Below are 13,151 nucleotides of genomic sequence, written 5' to 3' on the forward strand. Positions count from 1 at the left end.
GATTGTTCTATGGCCTAGTAGTTTTTATCTACTTTTGCTCATAAATAAGCCTCTAGGATGTTATATCCCCAGGAACTTTTGGGGAATCAGCATTTCTGTCAGAGAATATGACCATCTCTTGGTCCCCTGCAGTCTGCTCTGTCATCAAAGGACTGCTGGATGGAGATGTTCATCTTAAAAGGTCAAAGGTGTCAAGCCAAACTTCTCGGTGGTTTTCCCAGGTCCCTCAACGTCTGGCCTCTGATTCTCCACACCCAGAGTACCTATATGGCTACTCTTCCTCTTCAGAAAATAGCCACATGCCTGCAGTTTGCTCAGCTTGGAGGCACGGTCATCACCAGAGTGGCTTCTCTGACAGTATGCTTGGGGACTTTCTCATGGGTTTCTGAACAAGGAGCTAGGGCACCCTAAATGCCTCCTGTATTCCCATCTCTGCCACATGGTTTATGCCTAATTTATCTGTCCAAGAGATTTAAAGATTGACCTCAGGATCCTGAAGTTTTTTGCGGTTGCCAAATGATCACACTAGGAGGTCCAAAGCATTGACTGTATTGTCCCATTAGCTGCCTGGTTACATTGACTACGTATCTCCTTGTGTAGATTACTGTTAACCTCTTAGAAACATGGGATCTGGCATTGGTAGCACAATACGATGTGGCATTGTGGACCTTTCTGCAAGCCAGAGCAGCTTATTTGCCCAAGTCAGCTTAAAGACCTCATTGAATCACGCAGTTGCCATCCTAATGTCCAAATCTGTTCATTCGTATATCTGCCCGTGGCTCACTTCCCCTGACTCATCACTTGCTTGCTTGCTTCCTTGCTTTGGAAGGAAGATGTGCACACAATTCCTTAGGGAGGAATTGAAGGGAATGGCTGAAGAATATCACTGCAAAGGAAAGGGAGAGGAATGGGGAACAGAGGAGCAGTCAGGTGGGATGGCTGAGGTATAAACGAATGAGAAATTCTACGGAAGTACCATTCTGGCTTTGTGATCAAGTGGTGTAATACAGGAATCATACAAAAGGGAAGAATTGTCTGATACTTATCTATTCAGTACCTCAGAGGCTCTTTGACTTGAATATTTTAAGTTCCTAAGTTTATGGCTTTTCCCTCTTTTGGTGTTTGAATACTATTTGAATTCATGGTTGTGCCTTCTTATTCTATTTAAAATTATATTCATCAATCCATCAGTAAATATTCTTGGTTAAAATGAAACAAAACAAAAATACTTCTTTTCAGAGTTACTTGTTTACCTATTTCCTTTCCCACCTCCTTCAGTGTGATTATGATATTCATTTGAAATATAGTTAGGTTTATTTGTTGCTGTTTGCTTTCCATTTGGGGTTCTCCTCACATTCTGATTCATATTATTTACTTATTGGGGGGGCTAGTATGTAAAACATTACCTGGGTTCTAAGAGTTAGACCTACCCCAAAAATATACTCAGAGAAGTGTCACTCCCTTGACTCTACTACCTCCTTCCCATCCCCCATTCTTGCTAGTCTGTTCCCACTTACCACCTGTTGGTAAATCAATCTCATTACTTTCCGATTTGTCTTTCTTGTATAGTTTTGCAGTAATGCTTGTTTTGAAAAAGCAGGTTTGTGCCACCGTGATTGATATATCTTAGAGAACAGTTGGAGTTTCATGAGTATTTCGTGTTTGTTTATGGACAGTTTCATGCATGCGAAATTCTAGGTGAACCCAGAAAGTATACCCAGCTGACCTGAGCTGGGTAAGAATATGTAAAATGCACATACTGTAGACATCTCTGAGTCCCCCTGGTTCACCAGTTTCTTAGAAGTCATGCCCATCCATACCTGGGACTACAGCCTTCTACCCCTTTGCACCAATTCACAAGCTATAGCCATCCTGATCACCATTCCACAAGCAAACTTCAAGGCTTTTTCTAGGTAAAGTGACATGTTTATTGTATTATATTTCTTAACTACTTAATGTTGTAAAATTGTGTTGCTGCTTTTTTTAAAATTAGGTTCCTATCTCTGTGTGTGTGTGTGTCTGAGGTTTACTGAGTGTTGTACCCCATGTTCCCCCATAAACCTTCTGTTTTTTATTGTGGAATTTTGCATAATGTAGAGATTTTTAGGGATGAATATATTATGTTATAGCAAAATTGACTCTTCTTTAAAAGACTATTTCTTTTACACAAATAAATGGATACCTGTATATTTTCTTCTGTATCCTTTTCTCTAACATGAAGGGTAGCGTACAGTAGACACTCTTTTGGGCTTTACCTCTTTAAAAAAAACATTTAACTTCATGTTTACATTTTTTATTTGAGTATAGTTAACGCAATGTTATATTACTTCAGGTGTATAACATAGTGACTTGACAAGTCTATACATTATGCTGTGTTCACCACAAGTGTAGCTACCATCATATCATTATATTGCTCTTACAGTACCATTGACTCTGTTCCTTAGGCTGTCCCTTTTATTCCTATGACTCACTCATTCCATTACTGGGAGCCTCTATCTTCCTCTCCTCTTCACCTACTTTGCCCAACCCCCCCACCACAGCCCTCCCCTCTGGCAATCTTCATTTGTTCTCTGTATTTATAGGTCTGATTCTGCTTTTTGTTAATTCATTTATTTGAGGGTTTTTTTAGGTTCCACTTATGAGTGAATCATATGGTATGTGTCTTAGTCTTATTTCGCTTAGCATAATATCCTGTAGGTCCATCCATATTGTCTCAAGTGGCATGATGCCATCTTTTTTGTGGCTGTGTAATATTCCATATAGATGGATCTTGTTTATTTTTCTACTATGCATGCTGTTTTTTAAAAATTTTTTAAATTTAATTTTAAATTTATTTTAATTCCAGTATAGTTAACATACAATGTTATATTAGTTTCAGGTGTACAATATAGTGATTCAACAATTCCATAACTACTCAGTGCTGCTCATCATGACAAGTGCACTCTTTCATCCCCTTCACTGCTTTTACCCCCGGTCACCTCCCTTCTGAGAACCGTCAGCTTGTTCTCTATAGTTAAGAATCTATTTTTTGGTTTTTCTCTTTTTTCTTTGTTCATTTGTTTTATTTCTTAAATTCTGCATATGAGTGATATCATATGGTATTTGCTTTTCTCTGATTTATTTTACGGGTGAGTAATGTATATCTACCACCTCTTCTTTATCCATGTGTCTATTGATGGACAATTGGCTGCTCCCGTAATTTGGCTATTGTACATAATACTGCCGTAAACAAAGGGGTACATATATTTTTTCGAATTAGTATTTTTGTATTCTTTGGGTAAATACCCAGTAGTGGAATTACTGGATTATATGGTAATTCTAATTTAATTTTTAGAGGAACTTCCATAGTGTTTTTCACAGTGACAGCACCAGTTTGCATTCCCAACAGTGCACAAGGGTTCCTTTTTCTCCACATCCTCACCAACATTTGTCGTTTCTTATCTTTTATTTTAAGCCTTTCTGACAGGTATAAGGTAATAGTGGTTTTTTATTTCCATTTTCCTGATGATTAGGGATGTTGCATATCTTTTCCTGTGTTGGCCACCAATATGTCTGCTTTGGAGAAATGTTCGTGTCTTCTGCTCATTTTTAATTGGATTATTTTTTGGTTTTGAGTTATGTAAGTTCTTTATATATTTTGGATACTAGCCCTTTACTGGATATGTCATTTACAGATAGCTTCAGTAGGTTCTTTTAGTTTTGTTGATTGTTTCCTTTGCTGTGCAGAAGCTTTTTATTTTGAGGTAGTCCCAATAGTTTATTTTTCCTTTGTTTCCCTTGCCTCAGGAGACAAATCTAGAAAAATGTTCCTACAACTGGTGTCAGAGAAATTACTGCCTGTCCTCTCTTCTATGATATTTATGGTTTCAGGTCTCATATTTAGGTCCTTAATCCCTTTGAGTTTATTTTTGTGTATGGTTTAAGAAAATGGTCCGGTTTCATTCTTTTACATGTAGCTGTCCAGTTTCCCAGCACTATTTGTTGAAGAGACTTTTTCCCATTGCATATTCTTGCCTCTTTCATTGAAGATTAATTGGCTGTATAATTGTGGGTTTATTTCTGGGCTCTCTGTTCTGTTGATCTTTGTGTCTCTTTTTTTGCCAGTACCATGCCATTTTGATTCCTATAGTTTCATCATATATCTTGAAATCTGCGATTGTGATACCTCCAGTTCTGTTCTTTTTTTTTTAATTTTTTTATTTTTTCAGCGTAACGGTATTCATTATTTTTGCACCACACCCAGTTCTGTTCTTTTTCAGGATTGCTTTTGACTATTCAGAGTCTTCTACGGTTCCCTACAAATTTTAGGATTGTTTGTTCTAGTTTTGTGAAAAAATGATTTTGGTAGATTGATAGGGATTTGTATTAAATCTGTAGATTGCTTTGGGTAGTACAGATGTTTTAACAATGTGTGTTCTTCCAGTCCATAGGGATGGAATATCTTTTCATTTGTGTCATCATCAATGTCTTTCATTAATGCTTTATAGTTTCCAGAGCACAGCTCTTTTACCTCCTTAGTTGAGCTTATTCCTGGGGATTTTATTATTTTTGGTGCACTTGTAAATGGGACTGTTTTCTTAATTTCTCTTTCTGCTACTTCATTATCAGTGTATAGAAATGCAGTGGATTTCTGTATATTGATTTTCTATCTAAAACCTTACCGAATTCACTCATCAGTTCTAGTTTTTTGGTGGAGTCTTTCAGGTTTTCCATATATAGTATCATGTCATCGGTAAATAGTGCATGTTTTACTTCTTCCTTACCAATTTGGATGCCTTTTATTTTTGTGGTCTGATTGCTGTGGCTAGGACTTCCAGTACTATATTGAGTAACAGTGGTGAGAGTGGACATTCTTATCTTGTTCCTACCTTGGAGGAATAGCTCTGTTTTTTCCCATTGCATATGATGCTAGCTGTGGGTTTTTCATATATGGCCTTTATTATGTTGAAGTATGTTCCCTCTAAACCAACTTTGTTAAGGTTTTTATCATGGATGGATGTTGTAGTTTGTTGGATGTTGGATGAAATGATCATAAGGTTTTTTCCCTTTCTCTTGTTGATGAGATATATCATATTGATTGATTTATAAATAGTGAGCCATCCATGCATTCCTAGAATAAATCCCACTTGATGATGCTGAATGATTTTTTAATGTATTGTTGGATTCCATTTCTTAATATTTTGTTAAGTATTTTTGCATCTATGTTAATCAGAGATAGTGGCCCATAGTTCTCTTTTTATGTAGTGTCATTATCTGGTTTTGGTATCAGAGTAATACTGGCCTCATAGAATAAATTTAGAAGCTTTCCTTTTTTCCTCTATTTTTTTGGAATAGTTTGAGAAGAATAGGTACTAACTCTTCTTTAAATGTTTGGTAGAATTCACCTGTGAAGCCATCTGATGCTGGACTTTGATTTGTTAGGAATTTTTTGATTACACACTCAATTTTATGGCTGGTAATCAGTCTGTTCAATTTTCTATTTCTTCATGATTTAGTTTTGGAAGGTTATATGTTTCTAGGAGTTTATCCATTTCTTTTAGGTTGTCTAATTTGTTGGTGTATACTTTTTCATAATACTCTCTTTTAGTCCTTTGTATTTTTTTTTTTTTTTGATGAGACTGGCTAAAGGTTTATCAATTTTGTTGATTTTTTCAAAGAACCAGCTCCTGGTTACAATGATTACTATTATTATTATTATTTTTAGTTTCTGTTTTATTTATTTCCATTCTAATGTTTATTATTTCCTTCCTTCTACTGGTTTGGGGTTTTGTTTGTTCTTTTTCTAGCTCCTTTAGATGTAAAGTTAGGTTGTTAATTTGAGATTTTTTTTTGCTTCTTTCTGTAGGCCTGTATTGCTATACACTTCCCTCTTAGAACAGATTTTTCTGCATTCCAAAGATTTTGTACTGTTGTGTTTTCATTTGTCTTCATGTATTTTTTTATTTCCTCTTTGACTTTTTGGTTGACCCAGTCATTGGTTAGTGCCCTATTATTTAACCTTCATGTATTTCTGTCCTTTTCAGATTTTTTCTTATAGTTGGTTTCTAGTTTCATAGCATTGTGGTTAGGAAAGATGCATGGTATGACTTCAGTCTCTCTGAATTTGTTGACACTTGTTATGTGGCCTAACATGTTATCTATTCTGGAGAAGGTTCCATGTACACTTAAAAGAATGTGTATTCTGCTGTTTTAGGATGGAATGTTCTGAATATATCTGCTAGATCCATTTGGTCCAAGGTGTCATTCAAAGCCATGTTTTCTTGTTCATTTTGTTTGGATGACCTATCCATTTATGTAAGTATGGTGTTAAAGTCCCTTACTATTATTGTATTACTATCAATTATTTCCTTTATGTTTGTTATTAGCTGCTTTATGCATTTGGGTGCTCCCTTGTTGGGTGCCTAAATATTTACAATATCTTCTTGTTGATTGTTCCCTTTATGATTTATAGTGTCCTTCTTTGTCTCTTGTTACAGTCTTTGTTTTAAAGTCTGTTTTGTCCGATATTAATATTGCTACCCTGGCTTTCTTTTCACTTCCATCTGTATGATAAATGCTTTTCCATCACTTCACTTTCAATCTACATATGGTTTTAGGTCTGAAACGAGTCTCTTGTAGGCAGCATATAGATGGTCTTGCTTTTTTATCCATTCCGTCGCCCTATATCTTTTGATTGGAGCATTTAGTCCATTCACATTCAAAGTAATTATTGACAGGTGTGTGCTTATTGCAATTTTGTTACTTTGTTTTATGGTTGTTTTTGTAGTTCTTCTCTGCTCCTTTCATGCAGTCTTCACGCATGGTTTGTTGGATTTCTTTAGTAATATTCTTGGATTCCTTTGTCTTTATTTTTTACCTATGTATTACTGGATTTTCATTTGTGGTTACCATTAGGTTTATATATAACACCTTCTGCATATAGCACTGTATATTGAGTTGATAATCACCTAGGTTTGAACCCATTCTTTCCTCTCTTCCCCACTTCATTTTGGGTAAATGGTGTCATACTTTACGTCTTTTTATTTTGTGAGTCCCTTCACTGATTTTTATAGATACACTTATTTTTACTACTTTTGTGATTCCTATTTATTTTACTCTTAGGGTCTTTTGTTTCCACTCTAGAGTCCCCTTTGACATTTCTTATAGTGCTGGTTTAGTGGTCATGGTTTCCTTTAACTTTGGTCTCTTTGGGAAACTATCTCTCCTTTTAGTCTGAATTATAGCCTTGCTGGACAGAGTATTTTTGGCTGCAGGGTTTTTTTCTTTCAGCACTTTGAACCTACCATGTCACTCCCTACTGGCCTACAAAGCTTCTGCTGAAAAATCAGCTGACAGCCTTTTGGGGTTTCCCTTGAATGTAACTGTTTTCTTTTCTCTTGCTGCTTTTAAAATTCTCTTTTCGTCACTACATTTTGCCATTTTAATTACTGTCTTGGTAATTGGGTTGATTTTGTTGCAGGCTCTCTGTGCCTCCTGCATCTGGATTTCTATTTTCCTCCCTAGATTTGAGAAGTTTTCAGCTATTATTTCTTCAAACAAATTTTCTCCCCCTTTTCTCTCTTCTCCTTCTGAGACCCCTCTAATGTTAATATTACTAGGCTTGATGGGGTCATTGAGTTCCCTTAATCTATTTTCATGTTTTATTCTTTTTTTCTCTACTGTTCTGCTCGATTGCTTTCCATTACTCTGTCCTCCAGGTCACTGATCTGTTCTTCTGCTTTCTCTAGTCTACCATTTATTCTATGTAGTGTGTTTTTAATTTCAGTTATTAAGTTCTTCATCTATGATTGGTTCTTTTTTATGTTTTCTATCTCTGTTTTGAGGGTCTCACTGAGGTCCTCCACTCCTTTCTCAAGTCCAGTGAGAATCTTTATGACAATTACTTTAAAATACTCTATCAGGCATATTACTTATCTCTGTTTTGTTTTGCCTCTTGCTTCACTTTTGTCCTTTTCTTTCATTCAGGACATATTCCTGGGTCTTCTCATTTTGTCTAACTTTCTGTGTTTCTTTCTCCATGTTAGGAAAATCAGCCATGTGTCCTCCTCTTGGAAGTAGTGGCCTTATGAGAAAGAGGTCCTGTAGTGCTCTGCAGCACAACATTCCCTGTTCACCAGAACCTGGCCCTTCAGGTCTGTCTCCTATATGTGTTGCATGCCTCCTACTGTTGTGGCTGTGCTGTATTTGCCTTCAGTCCATTTGTCTCTAATGGCTCTCTTTGTCTGTTATAGGCAGGGTTTGGTTACTATGTTGTTAGTGGGCCAGACTGTGGCCACCTTGGGCTTAAGGTGAGTTAGATCAGGCTTTTCCCAGAGCTGTGGTAGCATCAAACTGCAAGGCACTTTCCCTGTGTTATGCCCTGAGAAGCTTTCATTCATGGGTGGGGCCTGCAGTCAGACATCATGTCTGCCCCCAGCCCATTGCTGGGGCTGCAGTCATATTGGTATGTGCAGTTATTTTCCCCAGGAGTCACTTTGGAGTCGTCCTGTCTCCTGTCAGGGCTGCTTGCACACAGCCAGGCTTTGGCACTGCTTTGGATGGGCTCCGGCCAAGGACATATTGGAAGGGGTATGTCTGTAGGGAGAGCGCAGGGGCCAGGTGTTTGAGCCAGCCTGCTGTGGGTGGTGAGCTGCAGGTGCCCAGGAGAACTCCTGTGAAATCCTGATGGATTGGAGGGGACAGATCTGCAGAAGAGCATGGGGGCTGGACACAAGCTGTTAGCAAGCTAAGTGGAGAGTGTTGTGCTCTGGTGGTTCCCCCAGGTGTCCGTTTATCTAGGCTGGGGGGCACAGGAGGGAAGGGGTACCTACCAGCATTTTTGTTCTTGGAAAAGTTTCCCAAAGTTCCCTGCCCCTGCAGCACATGCTTTGACATTAGTAAATAAATCTTTCAGTATATCTCGGGAAGTTTTCAAACTATTGCTTCTATGCTTTATCTCAGTGGGGCTGTTTGTTAAATGCTGTCTCTTTAAAGGTGGGGACTCAGTTCCCTGTGACCTTCCCAGCTCCTGCAGAGCTGAGGCTGCTGATTTTTAAAGTTCCAGGTGTTAAGCCCTATTGATTACAAAAACTTGCAAAGCCAGGCACCTCTGGCCTTCAAAGCCAAATGTTATGGGGATTCATATTTGCAGTGCAGTCCCCATGCCTGAGGTGCCTAGTGCAGGGTCCTCTCCTCTCCCTTCATTGTGCTGGTGGTGTCCCTCCCTCCTGTGGGCAGTCCTGCTAGTTTGTCTGGTTCCCCACTGCATCTCAGTCCTTCTGATCCTCTTTGATGTGGCCTCTTCTCTACATTTAGCTGCGAGAGAATGTCGTCAGTCTTCTAGTTGTTCTGGTTTATTTACACTGATGTGGGTGTTCCCTAGTGGTATCTGTGGGACAGATGAGCCCAGGATCCTCTTCTCCTATTCCACCATCTTTCCCAGAAGTCTACATGGGTCTTTTTAAATCTATTCTGCCCACACTACATCTTTTGACTGCAGCATTTAAGCCATTTATATTTAAAGTAATTATTGATAGGTATGTACTTACTGCCATTTTAAAATTTGTTTTCTGGTTGTTTTTGTAGTTCTTTGTTGCCCCATCTCTTGTTCTCTTTCTTTGTATTTGATGAGGTTCTACAGTGTTGTGTTTGGCTTTCTTTTTATTTTTTGTGTATCTGTTATAGGTTTTGTGTTTGTGGTTTTCATGAGGTTTGGTCATTTAAGTTCAAACACAGTCTAAAAAAACGGGGAAAAAAACCCCTTGCTTTTCTTTTACCCTTCTCTTTCCTTTTTACTCCTTCTCCACACTTAATGCATGTTTTCATATTTTACATTTTTCTACTCATAATTTTTTATGTCTAATTATAGCTATTTCTTTTCCACTTAAAGAAGTCCCTTTAACATTTCTAGTGAGACTCATTTAGTTGTGATAAACTCCTTTATCTTTCATTTGTTTGGGAGACTTTAACTCGCCTTCAACTCTGAATGATAACCTTGCCAGTAAAGTATTCTTGGTTGCAAATTTTTTTCCTTTCAAGCACTTTAAATATATCATGCACTCCCTTTTGGCCCGCAAAGTACTGCTGAGAAATCAGCTGATAGCCTTATAGGTTTTCTCTTGTAGTTAACATTTTTTTTCTCTCCTGCTGCTTTTAAAATTCTCTCTTTAACTTTCACATTTTAGTTACTGCGTGCCATGGTATGGACCTCCTTGGGTTCATCATGTGTAAAATTCTGTGCTTCTTGGGAGTGGATATCTGTTTCCTTCCCTAGGTTAGGGAAGTTTTTAGTTACTATTTCTTCAAATAAGTTTTCTACACCTCTCTCTCTCTCTCAAGACCCTATATCATGATGTTTGTTCACTTGATATTATCCAAGAGATTGCTTAATCTAGCCTCATTAAAAAAATTCTTTTCTTGGGGAGCATGGGTGGCTTATTTGGTTAAGCGTCTGCCTATGGCTCAGGTCATGATCCTGGGGTCCTGGGACTGAACCCCACGTAAGGCTCCCTGCTCAGCAGGGAGCCTGCTTCTCCCTCTCCCTCTGTTCCTCCCCCCAGCTTATGCTCTCTCTCTGTCTCTCAGGTAAATAAATCAAATCTTTTTAAACAAATTCTTTTCTCTTTTTGCTGTTCAATTTGTGCGCTTTCCATCATGCTGTCTTCCAGACTGCTGGTACAGTCTTCTGCATCCTCTAATCTACTACTGACTCTCCCTCTAAGTGTTTTTTATTTCAGTTGTATTCTTCAACTCTGATTGGTTCTTTCTAGTATTTTCTATACCTTTATTGAAGGGCTTACCAAATTCTTCCACTTTTTTTCTGCAGCCCACTATCTTTATTATCATTATTTTAAATTCTTTATTAGGCATATTGCTAAAAAAAGGGGGGGCGCCTGGGTGGCTTAGTTTTTAAGCATCTGCCTTTGGCTCAGGTCATGATCCCAGGGTCCTGGGATCTAGCCTGGCATTGGACTCCCTGCTTGGCAGGAAACCAGCTTCTCCCTCTCCCACTCCCCCTGCTTATGTTCCCTCTCTTGCTCTTTCAAATAAATAAACAAAATCTTTATTTAAAAAAAAGGTGTATTGTTTATCTCTGTTTCATTTCTTTTTCTGAGGTTTTTATCTTTTTCTGTCTATTGGAGCATATTCCTCTCTCCTCCCGTTTTGCTCAACTTTTGGTGTTTCTATGGATTAGGCAGAGAGGCTACTTCTCCTAAACATGAAGGAGTGGTCTTGTGTATGTTGTCCTTTCTGTAGATTGTGTGTGTGTGGTGACTTTTGCTGGCTGGCTGGAGCTGTGGCAGTATATGTTAGTTACTCTTTTAAACTGTAGCTTTTTATAGAAAGAAGAAAAAATAAAAAAAATTTTAAAAAGAAGGGGAAAAGAAAAAACAAAACAAAACCCCAAAGAACAAAAATAAAAACCAAACAAGACAGATTTTAAAAATAAAAGTTTTTTTTTTCAATTAGAAACAAAAATATTTTCTGTGCCCCAGCACCACAGGATAGTTGTGGGCTGTTGTGGGCTTGTGGATCCTAGGCTAGCTGAGGTTGCAAGCTGTGAGCCAAACCGTGTTCTGGCTTGGGTTTTTAGGGTGGAGGGGGAGAGAGGATCCCAGCTGTTCCTCTGCCCTTTTAAACAATGGCTCTTTTTTTTTCTGTCTCCCATTGTGACCAGGGTTGGTGTGGTCTTGCAGACCCTGGGCTTGCTGAGGTCAGAAGCTCCTGGCGATGACCAGGCCTGCCAGTTATGGCATCCAGACCCACCACTTACAGCATCTGGATCCTGTTCCCGTATGGGCTTTTAAGGTGGAGGGGAATAGAGTGTTCCTACAGTTTTTTGGCCCTTGTAAACTTGGCTTTTTTTTTTCTTTTTTCCTGTGCTTCGGTGCAACTGAGACTGGGCAGGCTTGTGGACCTTTGGCTTGCTGAGGTTGCAAGCTCCCTGTGGGGGCCAGACCCACCTGTTACGGAGGCTGGACCCTGCTCCATTCTAGGCTTTTAAGGTGACATGGGACATAAACTGTGTCTCTCTCACCTGGAGAACATTCCCACAGCTCCTTCACCGCTCAGCAGAGTTCTAGGGTTGTGTCTTTTATATACTACTTGCTCTTTAAAACTGTGGCTTTTATTTTTCTGTGCCCAAGGACAGAGGGATCTGTTCCCAGTTCCTCAGTACTCTCCCTCCCCACTGCTGTTCACAGTGTGAGTGTAGGGGTTCCCTTTGGTTCTCTCTCTCTCTCGCTCGCTCTTCTCTCCATCTTTAGTTGCTCAGAAGCTGTTCGGTCAGTCGTCAGGTCTTCTTGAGGAGGAACTGTTCTGTCAATAGGTACAATTCAGTGTGTTCCATGGGGGAGGTCAGTTCAAGGCTTTCCGATACTGCCATCCTGTGCTGGAACCTGGGGCTTTGCCTTTTTCAGTTAAGAATATGTCCTGGAATCCTTATTAGTTCAGAAAGATCGTCCTCGTTTTTCTTACAGCTGCGTGGTACTTCATTGTGTGGCTGTCCTGTAGTTTACTCCGTCAATACAGGTACATGTGCCACAGAAGAAGGGCTAATATCACTCATAGATAAATAATTCTTCAATATATCCATCTATGTATAGCCTTTTGGTTATTTACAGTATCTTTTGATTTTAAGCAATACTGCAATGATTAATCTTTTGGTAATACTGGAGGTATATGTTTAGTGGGATTGCTAGGGCGAAAAGGGTTTATGTCGTTTGGTTAGATATTGCCAAATTCCCCTCCAGATAGGCCGTACCAAGTTTGCATTCTCACCAGCAGTGTTTGTGAGTACCTGCTTCCCCCCAGTTTCACCAGATTATGTTGCCATATTGTTTAATTTTTGCCAGTCTAATTAGGTGATGAGTGATTTCTCAACATAAATGTTTGCATTTCTCTAATTATGAGTGCATTTGCACAGTTTAAGTGTAAGCAACATTTTTATGTTTTCTGGATTGTCTGTTCAAGGCTTTCCCCCCATTTTTCTACCATGTTTTTGTTCCTTTCTTTGTCCCTCAATTTTTAAAAAAATATTTTATTTATTTATCTGACAGAGAGAGTGAGAGAGGAAACACAAGCAGGGGGGAGTGGGAGAGGGAGAAGCAGGCTTCCCGCCGAGCAGGGAGCCCGATGTGAGGCTCGATGTGGGGCTTAATGCTGGGCTTAAT

General features: G+C 38.9%; 1 protein-coding gene across 1 annotated transcript in view; it reads right to left on the reverse strand.

The window, feature by feature from the left end:
* The window catches only part of NHS (NHS actin remodeling regulator), a 337,315-nt gene that overhangs the window by 30,004 nt on the left and 294,160 nt on the right, over window positions 1-13,151 (reverse strand). The gene's annotated exons all lie outside the window — the stretch shown is intronic.

Source organism: Lutra lutra, chromosome X (assembly GCF_902655055.1).
Source record: "Lutra lutra chromosome X, mLutLut1.2, whole genome shotgun sequence".
NCBI classification, from domain to species: domain Eukaryota; kingdom Metazoa; phylum Chordata; class Mammalia; order Carnivora; family Mustelidae; genus Lutra; species Lutra lutra.